At 37.9% G+C, this 16,539-nt stretch overlaps 1 long non-coding RNA gene across 2 annotated transcripts in view; it reads left to right on the top strand.

Moving 5' to 3' along the window:
* The window catches only part of LOC133069568 (uncharacterized), a 110,634-nt gene that overhangs the window by 11,883 nt on the left and 82,212 nt on the right, over positions 1-16,539 (top strand). Inside the window, exon 3 of one of the 2 annotated variants that reach the window (XR_009695898.1) lies at positions 554-6,337. The exons of the other annotated variant lie outside the window; for it this stretch is intronic. This is a non-coding gene — a long non-coding RNA (uncharacterized LOC133069568). Of the gene's footprint in view, positions 1-553; positions 6,338-16,539 lie in introns of those variants that run through there. 2 annotated transcript variants of the gene reach the window in all.

Genomic DNA, 16,539 nt, shown 5'->3' with positions numbered 1-16,539 from the left:
ATGATCAAGGGGATTAAAGTGGCAGATGGAATTAAGGTTGCTCACTAATCACTGACCTTAAAATAGGGAGATGCTCCTGGATTATCCAGGTGGGTCTAGTGTAATCAAGAGTGTCCTTAAATGTGAAAGAGAAGTGAGTGATGTGTGTGAGAAATAAAGCTATTGTTGATTTGTAAGATGGAAAAGCCTGTGAAGACAGGCAGTCTTTGGAAGCTGAAAAAGGCAAGAAAATGGATTCTCCCCTGGAGCCTCTAGAAGGATTGCAGCCCTGCTGACACCTTGCCTTCAGCCCAGTGGGGCCTATTTTGGACTTCTGACCTTCAGAACTGTAGTATAATGAACTTGTGTTGCTTTCGGCCACTGAGTTTGTGGTAATTTGTTACAGCAACAGTGGGAAAGTAATATATCAAAGGAGTAACTATATCATTGTTCTCGTTGTCGTTATGATAAACATTATAAGATAGAACTGATAAAAACACTTACACTAGTAAAATAAGATTATTTTGTGCCTCAACTAGATTTTGTTTAATAAAGACTTTTTTTTTTTTTTTAGATTAGAAGTATGATTTCATTCATTGTTGTTCAGTCGCCAAGTTGTATCCGACTCTCTGTGACCCCATGGACTGTAGTCTGCCAGGCTCATTTGTTCGTGGAATTTTCCAAGAATACTGGAGTGAATTGCCACTTCCTACTCAAGGGGAAGTTCCCTACCAAGGGATTGAACCAACGTCTCCTGTGTCTCCTGCATTGGCAGGTGGATTCTTTACCACTGAGCCACCTGGGAAGCCTTTTCTTATTGTACTCATGTATTATTTTAAAAATGTTTATAGACTTTTAAAAAGAAGTATAGTTGGTGCTGGTAGGGCTCAGAGTTAGACCTCTTAATGGTTAGTATCTATTAAATTCTTATTAGTTGTAGTTTTCTAATTCTTTACATCTTGATTTTTTTCTGACCACTTGGTCTTTGCTGGAGGATGTATGCTTTTGACATTTTTTAAAAGCATTTGCTTTGTATACTTTAATGTTATGGTATCTGATATATAGCCATTCAGGACATATCATTTTTATAGATTTCATTTTTATTAATACAGAACAATCCTCTTTATGACATATGATACCTCTTCCTTGAATCTGACTTTTTCTGATATAGATATTGTCATACTCTTTATGGTGCTACTTGATGTATCTTTTACTTTCCTCTCACTTTTCATTTGCAGTGTATTTTTGTCTTAAATTGCTACTTGTGAGTGGCATTGTTTATGTTTTATACAATCGCCATATTTGTCTTAGAGAGAGTGTAATTCTTGTGTGTGTATATTCTAAAGTGATAGCTGTCTTTCTGCTTTGTTCTTAAACTAATTTCTAGCACATTTTTTGGGTCTTTTTAAAAGTGGTTTGTACTGTGTTACCAGTTAGTAAGACCACAAGTCAACACAGTGGCATATTATACAACTTAACAAATAAATAAGAACATACCAAGTTAGGCCATAGTGTGTTCTGGGCAAAAAACCTTATTTATGAGCTCATTAATTAAAAGGCTGGATTTTGACAACCCAATATTTAGGTGTTGATGCAAGTCCTTTTTTTTTTATTATTATGTCCACCCCAGGGGCAGTAGACCCGCTTCTACTGTGTCTTTTCCTGATATTTACCAGTTCATCACACACTAAGCTACTGTTTATAATGTGTATTTTGACCCGTCTTCTTCCTCTTTGGTAGTCTTGCTACATTAGAAACACTTCATCCCAGGATGTTTCAGACCATTATTAGTGTCTTATACTTCCTGACTTAACTGGTTTCTTGAAGGTGTACTTACGAATTTTAAGTGACTTGAAAAGTACAGGTTTACAGCCCCTTTCTCTGGTTGTCTGAAACATGAGTATATGTGGGTACACAAAGCTAGTGCCAAATGCAGGTGTAAGGTTGGATTGTGTGTGTGTCTGTGTATGTGTGGAATAACATCTCTCTTACTGCAAAACATGCATTAGAGTCAGTTACTAACTGTGAGTCTCCTTACAGCTTCCAAGGTCTTGAAGTAAAGTGAAAGTCGCTCAGTTGTGTCCGACTCTATATGACTGCATGGACTATACAGTCCATGGAATTCTCCAGGCCAGAATACTGGAGTGGGTAGCCTGCCTTTCCCTTCTCCAGGGGATCTTTCCAATCTGGGGATTTAGCCCAGGTCTCCCTGATTTCAGGCAGATTCTTTACCAGCTGAGCCGCAAGGGAAGCCCATTCCAAGGTCTTAGGATTAGTAAATAAACTGAAGATTCCAGCAGCAGTCTTTTTAAAAAAATTATTTAATGCATTAGAAAGTCTTTTTCTGAATCTCTAGAGGCATTTTACTGAATAATTCCTACCCAAATTTCATTGTAAACTGGGATTTGGCCCTTCTCACTTCATCCCTATACCTGCATGACAGGAAGAGACATTTTCCCATTGTTTCCTTCTCCAGTCTAGTCTGCCTTACACATGGCTGCTGACTTAATATTCTTAATGTTTCTTACGGTTTTTATTCAGTGTATCCACCTGTTGGCACAGGAAGCTGCCACCATTTGGTTTCAACCTTTTTCACACTGCACGCTGCCGCTGTATCTGTCGTACTTTCTGTATTCTAAATCTTCCTGTTCTTTTGCCTCTGTGTCTTCACTCACGATCCTCTTTCTGGAGAGCTGTTCTTCCTTTTCTGCTCGTAGCTGTGAAAATGCCTTTCTGCTCTTAGAGGCCAGTTCTAACAGAACGTCTCCCTGGGGAAGGTCCCGGCATCTCAGTTGGGCAGGAGCGTTCTCACCTTCAGTGTTTTCCACTCCTCAGTTCTTGAATGGTTCTTGCTTTTCTGGGTGTTGTGTGATCCCATTCAGCCATCTGTTCTCACTCACTGTCTCTTATTCCCTTTAGCTCCTGGGACTGTTTTACAAAGAGGGAACTTGTTGAGTTGAAACTGGGACCCTTGAGAAGTGATGTGATGTGACCGGATGTGATCAGTGGTTGCCACGTGGTTTTAGTGGTTATTTAGCACCTCTGTGTGTCTGTATGATGCCTGGAAGGTGAGAGTTAAGACAGAACTCAGTCTTACTCCTCAAGGGCATGATTTCTGCTTTTTGGTCAGCTTCCAATAAAATGTTAAAATGAAATCTCTGCTTTCTACTTTATTAGCCTGTCTGGTAACTTTCCTACTTCTTAGAGTAGGTTTTCTGGAATTCATCTCTTTCTTATTGTTTCATTCCCCACCCCCTTTTGAATTAGTAGCATCATTGCAACATCAGAACTTGTAAATCTTGTAAATTTCAATCTAGTAAAGCTTATGGGTCCTTTATGATCTTATTATATGCATGGAAGAATTGAATAGTCTAGTCATTTAGTTTGAAAGTTGACTTTTATGTGAAAAGTCAAAGTATTTGCCCAAGTAACAGCATTGGGAATAATCATTCCCTAATTTGATGTAAGTGGAGGCCCTGAAGTGGAGATCTACACAAGGTTATCTCCAAATGAAGGAAGATGTCCTGTTGTTCATGGGGGCCTCCTTCCGTACCTGTAGCTCCTGGTTAGTCACCTCCACAGCAACTGAATAATTTCGTTTTCTCCCTTATACTCCCTTCACACAGCCTCTGAGAAGACTCTTTATTCACAATTTTTTCCTTTTTGGAAACTTCTGCACGCTTTTTACTTTACTGTAATGTCCAGATTACTTCCCATTTTTCTTTTTAGGTCCAGCCAAAGACTATTTTCACAGCATCTTAAAAGTTCTCAATTCCAATTTTCTGATTTAAAAAATGATAGGGCAAAAGCTTTGATGTGTAAATACTGCTGTTTTCCCTTTGGTACCATTCCAACCCTTCTGTGGGTTTTAGAACCTCCTTTCCTCTTAAGATTTGGGTGTTGGCATGTGTGTTTGATCAAAATTTAAACTGATATCTCCAAATAGCAAATCTATGGGACTAAACAACCTTAATAATAATCATTTTCCTCATTGTTATTGTCAATTTCAGGGTGCATGACTTTAGTATAAGGCTTGATAAGTTAGATTTTCTAATTAGCCTTCTCTTCAAAGAATTCATTTCCTCTGAAGGGAAGTAAAGATTGAGGGGAAAAGGGTAACATTTGCTGTGGCAGGTAAGTTTTAAGTACTTCCTACATGTTATCTTAGTGCATGCCATATGGCATTTTTAAGATAAGATGATGAAAGAAAAGGAGTCAGGACATTCTTTTTATAACTACTCCTGGCTGGAGAGAGTTTTATGAAAATGTAAAAGGGTAAAACTACATTGAGCCTGTATATTGTGTCAAGTAAAATTATTTTTTCTCACTCTTGACTGTAACCTATAGAGATAGGCAGACAGGTCTTTCAGAAACTCCTTTGACCTTGTTTCTGCCTTGTCTCTTTTACTTTGTTCATTAATATTCCCTAATAATATGAGGTCAGGGAGGTGAATTTTACTCATCTGATGTCCACAATCATTCTTTATTCTAGCAGCTATTGGCCCTTCTCTTTATATAGAAATGTGAGGTCAGAAATCTGGGCCACAAGCCTGTCTGCCTCCAGAGTCAATCCTTTGAGTTAGTGTTTCTTAGTGTACAACTCCCGTTAGAATCATCTGGGGGTGTTGATTGCATCTATTCTGGGCCAGCCCTGAAGTGGACTGGACCAGCATCTCTGGGGTGGTGGTCAGGAGTCTGCAGATTGTTAAAACAGACGTGTCATGAGTTTAGCTTCATCTTAATAAGAGGACAGTTATCTCCTTTCCTCTAGAATTAATGGCAAAAGATGAATTCGGTTTAGACTTGTCTTGAAATCATGATAGGATTATATATTCAAGCTGTTCCCATGTATGGAAAAATTAGCTTCTATACTGTGCTGTCTACCCTAAAGGGAAGGGAAATGAGAACTAGTGTTAATTGAATGACTTCAGCATGCTAGTCTCTGGCAGGTCAGTGGATTGTCCTGGACAGTGACTCTGTGTTGACAATCCCTAGAGCAGGGAAGCTCCCTGTGTCTTATCTTGTCTGCTGTAGCCATTGCCTGACCTTAGTTTTGGGATCCTACCTAGCATTAAGAAGCCGAGGTTGCCTGATTTTCTTAGTTTTATACATTCATGTTTTGTATGTCTTGAGACACCCATATGTATAGGCACAGAGGGACTATGTGATAACAGATATATGTATCTTTTTTTCCATTACTTCACTTTCAAATTTTTTGACTTATTTTTTCGTATATAGTATGTGAATGGATTACTTATTATGTATCTGGAACATCTGTGTCATTCCAATGGAAATTTTATGTATTTAAATTTGTGTGTTTGCAGATTTATTTCTCGGTCTTATTGTATAATCTTAACCATGCTTTTTTTCCTTAGCTGTGCTTTTTATTCTTTCAGAAAAATTCTTTCCTGCATTTTAGTGGAGTAATTAGGTTTTGCAGACACATCCTTTCCCTACTGTACTGTTCTAGAGGTTTGAGAGTGATTGATTTTGGTGTTTCTCCTTAGAACTTAAGCCTGCATCCTTGACTTAACAAAATGTACCATACATCACCATCTGCATCCTCATCTCAGTAGTTCAAGAGCTTTTAGAATACTTATGTTCCAAATTCCTCCCTATCTTCTATGCTATTTTTATTGAGTATTTGAATTCTACCTTATTTTAAAATATGAAATCGTTTCTCATTTCTTATACAGTTAACAGTTAGGTACCTGTATCAGCAGGCTTACCACTTCCTAGTGCATCCCACTTCCTTCTTCCAGGTTCAGTTTCCTTCCTATCAAAGTTCAACCTTTCCTGTTTTCTTCAGAAGGTATTGGTGGCTGGTAAACTGTCAAGTTTTTCCTAATCATTCTTTCTTATAATCTCATTCCTTTAAAAAATATTTTTATTGGAGTATGTGTGTGTGTTAGTCACTCAGTCATGTCTGACTCTTCACGACCCCATGGACTCTATAGCTCACCAGGCTCCTCTGTCCAGGGAATTCTCCAGGCAAGATTACAGGAGCATTGCCTTGATGTTAGAGAATGCTTGATATTACTTTAAAAGTTAAATATTATATTAAATTAAAAATTGAATACTTCAACTGTTTTTGGCAGTATTTTATATGTGGTGGTGTTGCTTAGTTACTCAGTTGTGTCCGACTCTTTAGTGACCCCATCATCTGTAGCTCACCAGGCTCCTCTGTGCCTGGAATTTTCCAGGCAAGAATACTGGAGTGGGTTGCCATTTCCTTCTCCAGGGGATCTTTCCAACCTAGGGATTGAACCCACATATCCTTCATTGGCAGGTGAATTCTTTACTGCTGAGTCATCAGGGAAGAACTATTTTATGTGTATGCACTTGAAATATTTTATTGGAAAACAGTCTTTTTATTTTGCATTGCATTGATGCATAAATATATAGCTGTGTATTTATATGCTTGTACATTTCATAAAGCTTATAAGTTAAGTTGACCTTTTGTTTTATATATTTCCTTGTTTGGTTCGTTTAATTCATATTGCTGAGCAGTATATGTTTGTCTCTCATAATAAAGGATAATGTGTCTTTTTTTGTTGTGGTTCTGTCAACTTTTGCTTTCTATACTTCATAATATATTATTAAGCTTTCTTATATTTAAGATTGTATTTTACTGGTTATTTCAGCAGCTGAAATACATGTATCTTTTATATCTGGTAATGGTTATTTATTTATTTTTTGAGAGCTAACATTTTAGTTTCTTTCTTTTTTTTTTTAAATTTAAATTATTTATTTATTTTACTTTACAACATTGTATTGGTTTTGCCATACATTGACTTGAATCCACCATGGGTGTACATGTATTCCCCATCCTGAACCCTGCTCCCAATTCCCTCCCCATCCCGTCCCTCTGGGTCATCCCAGTGCACCAGCCCTGAGCATCCTGTATCATGCATTGAACCTGGACTGGCAATTTGTTTCACATATGCTAATTTATGTGTTTCAATGCCATTCTCCCATATCATGCCACCCTCACCCTCTGCCACAGAGTCCAAAAGACTGTTCAATACATCTGTGTCTGTCTTGCTGTCTCGCATACAAGGTTATAGTTACCATCTTTCTAAATTCCATATATTTGCGTTAGTATACTGTATTGGTGTTTTTCTTTCTGGCTTACTTCACTCTGTATAATAGGCTCCAGTTTCATCCACCTCATTAGAACTGATTCAAATGTATTCTTTTTAATGGTGAGTAATATTCCATTGTGTATATGTACCACAGCTTTCTTATCCATTCGTCTGCTGACGGGCATCTAGGTTGCTTCCATGTCCTGGCTATTATAAACAGTGCTGCGATGAACACTGGGGTACACGTGTCTCTTTTACTTTTGGTTTCCTCGGTGTGTATGCCCAGAAGTGGGATTGCTGGGTCATATGGCAGTTCTATTTCCAGTTTTTTAAGAAATCTCCACACTGTTCTCCATAGTGGCTGTACTAGTTTGCATTCCCACCAACAGTGTAAGAGGGTTCCCTTTTCTCCACACCCTCTCCAGCATTTATTGCTTGTAGACTTTTGGATAGCAGCCATCCTGACCAGTGTGTAATGGTACCTCATTGTGGTTTTGATTTGCCTTTCTCTAATAATGAGTGATGTTGAGCATCTTTTCATGTGTTTGTTAGCCATCTGTATGTCTTCTTTGGAGAAATGTCTGTTTAGTTCTTTGGCCCACTTTTTGATTGGGTCATTTATTTTTCTGGAATTGAGCTGCAGGAGTTGCTTGTATATTTTTGAGATTAATTCTTTATCTGTTGCTTCATTTTCTATTATTTTCTCCCATTCTGAAGGTTGTCTTTTCACTTTGCTTATAGTTTCCTTTGTTGTGCAGAAGCTTTTAATTTTAATTAGGTCCCATATGTTTAATTTTGCTTTTATTTCCGATATTCTGGGAGGTGGGTCATAGAGGATCCTGCTATGGTTTATGTTGGAAAGTGTTTTGTGTATGTTTTCCTCTAGGAGTTCTAAAGTTTCTGGTTTTATGTTTAGATCTTTAATCCATTTTGAATTTATTTGTGTGTATGGTGTTAGAAAGTGTTCTAGTTTCATTCTTTTACAAGTGGTTGACCAGTTTTCCCAGCACCACTTGTTAAAGAGACTGTCTTTTCTCCATTGTATATTCTTGCCTCCTTTGTCAAAGATAAGGTGTCCATAGGTTCATGGATTTATCTCTGGGCTTTCTATTTTGTTCCATTGATCTATATGTCTGTCTTTGTGCCAGTACCACACTGTCTTGATGACTGTGGCTTTGTAGTAGAGACTGAAGTCGGGTAGGTTGATTCCTCCAGTTCCATTCTTCTTTCTCAAGATTGCTTTGGCTATTTGAGGTTTTTTGTATTTCCATACAAATTGTGAAATTATTTGTTCTGGTTCTCTGAAAAATACCGTTGGTAGCTTGATAGTGCATTGAATCTATAGATGGCCTTTGGTAGTATACTCATTTTCACTATATTGATTCCTCCAATCCATGAATGTGGTATATTTCTCCATCTGTTTGTGTCATCTTTGATTTATTTCATCAGTGTTTTATAGTTTTCTATATATAGATCTTTTGTTTCTTTAGGTAGATTTATTCCTAAGTATTTTATTCTTTTTTTTTGTAATGGTGAATGGAATTGTTTCCTTAATTTCTCTTTCTGTTTTCTCATTGTTAGTGTATAGGAACGCAAGGGATTTCTGTGTGTTAATTTTATATCCTGCAACTTTACTATATTCATTGATTAGCTCTAGTAATTTTCTGGTGGAGTCTTTAGGGTTTTCTATGTAGAGGATCATATCATCTGGTTATTTATTTTAAGTATATTTGTATATAAATCAACTTTTTTGGTTAACATTTCAAGTCTTTTTCCATTCTGAAATAGATTACTTTATTTGTCCTTCCAATTTTTTTCTCTCCTTTTTTTACTATCTTAAGATAACTTTTTCTCATTCTGTTTCTCCATAATCAGAATATTAATTTATCTACTCTTTTCCTATTCTTATAATATTTACCCTAAAATCAGCACACAACCTTGCCCTCAAATAAAGGTCTATATAACACTTCAACTCAGATCTTTCTGCTCTGATGTATATTCTATTTTGGTCTATTTTAAATTTTTTCTGGGTTTTTTTTTTTTTTTTTTTTTAATTCTGCTCATCAGGGATTGCCACTGTTGTATTATCCAGACAATATGCTGTGTAGATTTATCCACATACTTACGGATTCCTTGTCTCTTCACTCGTGTTACATCTCAGATCCCATATATAAGCTTTATGTTCCATGTCTTGATTCTGCCTGTGAGATGTCTTCTAGGTACAGTCTACTGGTAATCGACCTTGTAGGGCTGTGAGCTGAAGGCTGCTGCTTCTACTTAGACCCTCCTTGCTTGTGATAAGATTTTGTTTTCTTGGCTATTTAAACTGAAATTTTCATTCTCAGCTTTTCGTGTGTTTGGTGTGCTTACAAATATATTTTCTTTTTATCAAACAACTCTTCAAATTTTTTATAATGCAGTTCCCCTCAATGAACAATAGTGATGAGTTGACATCAATTTACCAAAAATTCCCTTTACATTAAATATTTCTCAATCTAAAGTTTACCACCATTGTTCTTTTTTTTCTTAATTTCCTAAAAGTATTTTGCTTATGATATAACTACAAAATTTGCACCTAGGTAATATCTGAAGTGGTTTGATAACCTGGCATAGCTTGTATGAAAGTACTAAATAACTTCAAAATAAGTAGATTTTTAAAAATGTATATTTAGGTAAAAGTTATTTTGGCTCCTTGATACCTATGAGAGAGACATTTTCAAAATAAAGTGCTTTTAATGTGTTTTCATGCACTGTTAAAAATGATTAAATGATGTCCATTGACACTGAATAGAGAAAGAAGCTATGGTACATAGATACAATGGAATATTACTCAGCCATAAAGAGAAGTACACTTAAGTCAGTTCTAATGAAGTAGATGAACCTAGAGCCTTTTATACCGAGTGAAGTAAGCCATAAAGAAAAAAACAAATTTTGTATAGTAATATGTGTATATAGAATCTAGAAAGATGATATTGATGAACCTATTTGCAGGACAGCAGTGGAGTCCACCTGCCAATGCAGGACATGTGGGTTCCATCCCTGGGTCAGGAAGATCCCCTGGAGAAGGAAATGGCAACCCACTCCAGTGTTCTTGCTTGGGAAATCCCATGGACAGAGAAGCCTGGTGGGCTTTTCATGGGGTCACAAAAAGAGTTGGACATGACTTAGTGACTAAATAACAATGATGAAGATGCAGACTTAGAGAACAGACTTGGACACCATGAGGGAAGGAGAGGGTGGGACAAATTGAGAGCGTAGCATGAAAACATACACATTACCAGATATAAATTAGATAGCCAGTGGAAAGTGGCTGTATTATAAAGCAATGCACTATTGTAAAGCAGTTATCCTCCAATGAAGAATGAATAAGTTTAAAAATGATTAAACAATGGCTAAACTCAAATCTGCTTGCAATGTAGGAGACCAAGGTTTGATCCCTGGGTTGGGAAGATTCCTTGGAGAAGGAAATGACAACCCACTCCAATATTCTTGCCTGGAGAATTCCATGGGCAGAGAAGCCTGGTGGGCTACAGTCCATGGGGTCACAAAGAGTTGGACACGACCCAGAGCAGATAAAAGTCTTCCTTGGTAGCTCAGCTGGTAAAGAATCTGCCTGCAGTGCAGGAGACCTGCATTCAATCCCTGGGTTGGAAAGATCCCCTGGAGAAGGGAATGATTCCCACTCCAGTATTCTGGCCTGAGAATTCCATGGACTCTATACACACTTTCAAGTTCAAATCAATAAGGCTATGTTTATTACAACAAGTAATGAACAAGAATAAATGCTTGTAATTGAGAGATTATAAGTAAATCTTCACTTTTGTATTCTTTATTCTTTAGACATTGGCAGAGGATTGTGGTAGTCTATAAGACATGTGGACAGGTGTGATGCTTGTTTAGCCAGGGTTCTGCAGTGTGTTATAACCTGGGCAGATAGGATGACAGCAAGCAAACTCAACTGGGTTTGCCTCTTTGGTCATCAGACATGTTGCCAGTTTGTTTTGGAGTTCATTGTATTCCTGTATCATATATATCCATGTGAATATAATTATTTTGTAACAGTTCAAGAGCCACAAGGACAGAAAAACATAACTTGAGATTATGAAATCATACATTTGACACTTAAACATGGAGGCACACACACGTGCATGCACACATAGGAAATTAGCAAACTTGAAATGATATAAGGTAACATGTTTCTGGTATTCATATCCAGTATTTCTTCATCAGGGAATTGGTGACACTTGTGGCAGATACTTCTTGGGGCAATGTTTTTATTGTGGTCCAGTCATATTCTTTTTCAACCTCATTTTCTATCTTCTCCATTTCTGAGTGTGGCTGTTTAATATTGGCAGATAGTTCTCTGTTTTCCACTGCATGTGCTGAAACCAAATCTAAGACTAGTATGACCTTTGTTTCTAAGGCGTTCTCTGAAGAATGACAGCTCTGTGTTTTTCTCTCTCTAGGTGGTGGTGGTTTCTTTCTGCTTTGGGTGCTCAAATTTGCCTGCAGAACTCTCTTCTCCATCTCCCTTAGTTGCCGCCCAGTGAGTCCTCATGACAAAACCTGGGAAGTTATTTTTCTCCTCACCACCAAATCAGTGGTGATAACCTGCTAATTTTATGTGTTAAATACAATTTTAAATATATTGAGATATCGTTGATTGGCAGCATCTCAGTGCCTTTTAATTGATCCTCTCCGGTTTGGTCTCACTACTGTTGTTCTCATTGTTTGTCAATGCACTTGAAGATCCAAGTGAAGAATCGTTTCAGCGTGAGCTATTCAAAATGCAGTTTTGACCTTATCATTCCTGGGCTTGCCCTTAGAACCACCTCCTTAGACAGAGATACATAAAGCACATAAAACACCACAACACACCCACCAAGCCTCAGCCACTGATTATCTCTCTCATCCTTCTTTTGCATTCCGTGCTGTAGTGCTGCTAAAATGGTTTTTACCACCTATCAAGCCACCTTTAATCACGCAGTTTTTTTTTCTGCTTTGAAGGTGCTTTCTGTCCTTTTTCATCTAATTCCTATTCATCCCCTAAGTCTCAGTTTAAGTATCTTTATCCCCAGGAAACTTTTACCTGGAGGCTCCAGACTTCCTGTGGAACTAAGTGGCCCCAGGCGTTCCCGGAGTGCTCAGCCCCAGACGTATAATGCTGAGATGATCTATTTGTGTGTCTTTCGCTCCCTCCGGACAACAAGCTATTCTGGCACAAGGACTCTCTATTATTCATTTTTGTTTATCCAGCCTTTCTCATAGTATATGCTCCAAAATAGCTAAATGTGTGGTTTCGTATATAGATCTAAATTGGATTTTATAAGAGTTCAAATATTATCATCCAAAAGGATCTGCAAATTTATTCATAGAATAGCTTCAAAAGATGAATATTTGCTCCCACCAAGCAGGATATTAATAAATAGAATACGTTGTATACTTTGAGGCCCATGTCAAAGGGAGATTTTAAAGAATTTTGAATAATGCCTGCATTGTTAAAATAAACTGTGTATCAGCAACCTGAAATATGCAGATGAGACCACTCTAATGGCAGAAAGCGAAGAGGAACTAAAGAGCCTCTTGATGAGGGTGAAAGAGGAAAGTGAAAAACCCAGCTTAAAACTCAGTATTGTAAAAACTAAGATCGTGGGCTTCCCTGGTTGCTCAGATGATAAAGAATCTGCCTGTAATGCATGAGTCCCGGGCTTGATCCCTGGGTTGGGGAGATCCCCTGGAGAAGGGAATGCCAATCCACACCAGTATTCTTGCCTGGAGAATTCCATGGACAGAGGAACCTGGTGGGCTACATTCCATGGGGTTGCAAAGAGTCAGACACACTGACAACTAACACACACAAAAGCATGGCATCCAGACCCATCACTTCATGGCAAACAAAGGGAAGAGGTAGAAGCAGTAGCAGATTTCCTCTTCCTGGTCTCTCAGATCACTGCAGTTGGTGACTGTAGCCATGAAATTAGAAGATGATTGCTTCTTGGCAGGAAATCTATGACAAACCTAGACAGTGTGTTGAAAAGCAAAGACATCACTTTGCTGACAAAGGTCTGTATAGTCAAGGTTATGGTCTTTCCAGTAGTCATGTGCAGATGTGAGAACTAGACAAGAAGGAAGGCAGAGCAACTGAAGAATTGACGCTTTTGAACTGTGTTGCTGGGAAGACTCTTGAGAGTCACTTGGAAAGTAAGGAGATCAAGCCAGTCAATCTTAAAGGAAATCAACCCTGAATACTCTTTGGAAGGATTGATGCTGAAACTCCAATACTTTGGCCACCTGATGCAAACAGCTGACTTAATTGGAAGAGACCCTGATACTGGGAACGATTGAAGGCAGAAGGAGAAGAGAGCGACAGAGGGTTAGATGGTTGGATGGAATCACTAATTCAATGGACATGAACTTGGGCAAACTCCTGGAGATGGTAAGGGACAGAGAAGCCTGGTGTGCTGCAGTCCATCGGGTCACAAAGAGTCAGACAGGACTTGGCAGCTGAACAACAGCAGCAGCAACAACAACAACATTGTCTCCAGATGATCAATTTGAAGAAATAAATAACCATTTCAATATATATTTGTTAAAAAACATAATTTTGTGTAAGTGTTCACTTTTGTAGAAAATAACTGTACCAACATTCAAGTCTAAAGAAGTGTGATTGGAGGTTGTGACAGTACAGGGCTCCAGTGGAATGAGGCTAAACAGGAAGAAAAAGAGTAAATTAAAAAAAAAAAATCTATGAATTATGATAATACTAAAAACTGAGTTTCCCTGAGGTTGTCATCAGAGTCATATCCATTTTAAGTCCTTTTCTGTTTCTTCTGCTGTATATGTGTATTATATAGACAGAAGATATATATAATTATCTTCTTCTCCTAGAGCTGTTGTGTTTCCCTAATTTGAACCAGGTATGACATCTCCTGCAACATCTAGGAAGGCAGGGTTGTGTTTTTAAGATGACAGACAAAGCTGCAGCATATTATTAAATGAATGCTAAAAACTAGTAAGATTGTAAATCATCCACCAAATTATGCATCATTAATTCTTGTCTCCAGTTTGCGGTAGGAGAATAAAAATCTTTACCTCCTACCAAGTGCACTGTAAGACTTCTCAGTTTTATTTTGATAGATCTATGTTGCAGTAAATCACGCAGGACCCAACACTCTTATAAATTAAACAGAAGGATTACAGAGGATGGACTTAATGATTGAGGTAGGCCTAGTTTTCTTCTACATTTTACTGTAGTACATGAATTTGCTGGTAGGAGACATAGTTCTCAATTATCTAAGGAAAGAAAATGGAAAGGGTAATATACTTGGTATACGTAAAGTTTTTGTAAACTTATTTTCCTTGACTTCTAGAAACCCTCAGGGATAGGAGAAGATTCTGGTCACTGCCAGAAGACGTGTAGGCTTCCAGTGACATTCCACAGCTGAGCATTCAGTGGGAGACGTGCCCCATTAAAGCATAACTCCCTTGAGATGATATGATACACACTTTGATGCTGAGTTGCAAAGACATAGGAGTGTTTGGGTTGTATGCATACATTTCCATTCATTTTAAGGGACTCATGAGCTTTCTGAGGCTGTTTGGTAATGGGAAAAAAATGATTGGTAAAAAACCAAGTTAACTGGTTATTTTCTATAGACCAAACAGTTCTGATGTTTTGTTTCTGACCTTTGAAACTTTTATCTAGTTGCAGTAATTAGAGCTGATCACTGAAGTTCTTGTAAAAGACAGCCATGGTATTGGGTTGACCAAAAAGTTCATTCAGGTTGTTCCGTAAAATCTTGATGTGTATAGAATCATAAGACTGGCAACTAATGGGTCTCCTTGGTATAAAGACAAAGCACGGGACTTCCCTGGCAGTTCAGTGGTGAAGACTTTGCCTTCCAATGCAGAGGGTGTGGGTTTGATCTGTGATTGGGGAGGTAAGATCCCACATGACTTGTGGCCAAAAAACCAGAATGTAAACAACAGAGGCAATATTGTAACGAATTCAATGAAGACTTTTAAAAATGGTCCACATCAGAAAAATAAATCTTAAAAAAAAGACAAAGCACTGGGTTGGCTTTGGTAGGACTCATGACTTTTGATGAACTTCAAGCTTGTTGGAGAAATACTGGTGCTTCAGATTCCTTAAATGCAAACCTCATAGCTTGAATCTTCAAAGAATTCTTAATCTGAATAGTGTTCAATTCAGGGCCTTAATAAGAAGAACTCTCAAGTGAGAAAGACTAATAGGAAAACAAGCCAATTAGTTTTCCAAGTTTCATCCTGAAATAAAAGATGTATATGAAGGCAGAGTCTGTCTTCTCTTGGTTCCAGTCGATGTTGCCTGACGGAAGTCACAGTGGCAAAACTGATGAACAAAATCATCTGTTGTTCTAACTGCAGGATGGTAATGAAACGAATTGTACCCTATGTAGAGGACTTTTCCCCTGCAGAAAAACCTTGATCTACAGCAGTTTCTTGAGTTTATTTTGGGGATTAACTGCAAACAGCAGTGCAAATCTGCAACCATAGTTGAATGCCTAAAGAGATTAAATTTTGTCTTGAAATAATACACAGTAGGGAAAGAAAGCTGAGTGAGTGGGATGAAGTCCTTCCTTTGGGAAAGTAATCTTTAAATTATTAAAGTTTTTTGGCTCCTCGGTTTTAGATGAGATTATTTAAAATCTTTGAGTAGGAAACAAGCAGCTTAAATCGCCAACAGTATTAAAACATAGCAAGAAATACTTAATTCCTCAAGGACTCCATCTTTCATTCGCCCACATAGTTTCATTTTCCTATTTGTCTCCTTTGTCTTTTGATAAAAAAAAGGAGAGCCCTTTGAGAGGGCAATTTTGAGGTCTTAATCCATAGTTCTTTCCAGTTTATCATTTACATTCAGAATAAACACTTCTAAAAGAGTCGTCTTTGACTAGAAAGCTAAATGCTAAGCTTAGGTATCAGCAGCTAATTAGCTTCACATCTGAGGGTGGGGATTGTCAATGAACTCTGTCTCCTGAATATTTATTAAAGGATTTGGAAAGAGTAAGCTATTTTCAAGAAAATTGGAGCTTGCCGAATCTTCTTGCCTCTGGTCAGTTGAATGGGAGGAGAGGTGTGTATTGGTTCATTTCAGCCCTTTGTTACTGGAGAGTCAAACAATAAAACCCAATGTCTGCATATCGATCTCACGTAAAATGTTGCTTTTCATCTCAACATCTTAATTGACTCCTACTTTTGAAGTAATTTCACTCTGTGCCCTGGAAATCCTGTGCCAGTTCGGATGGTTTTGACTCTCAGCATGGCTTCTGGCATTTTCTTTGCTGTCCTGTGTGCATTTTGGGCTTGGAACGTGTGTAAGGGACACCGAGGTGGGTGAATTGCTGCATGGAAGAATCTGTGATTCTGGACTTGGGGGGATGACATGTTCTCCTGGGCTTTGTTATTGCACCAAGTTCCTTCCATCATACAGCTC

Source organism: Dama dama, chromosome 14, assembly GCF_033118175.1.
Source record: "Dama dama isolate Ldn47 chromosome 14, ASM3311817v1, whole genome shotgun sequence".
In the NCBI taxonomy this organism is placed as follows: Eukaryota; Metazoa; Chordata; class Mammalia; order Artiodactyla; family Cervidae; genus Dama; species Dama dama.
Note: the sequence above shows the minus strand (reverse complement) of the source record. Positions and strands in the feature narration are given on the sequence as shown.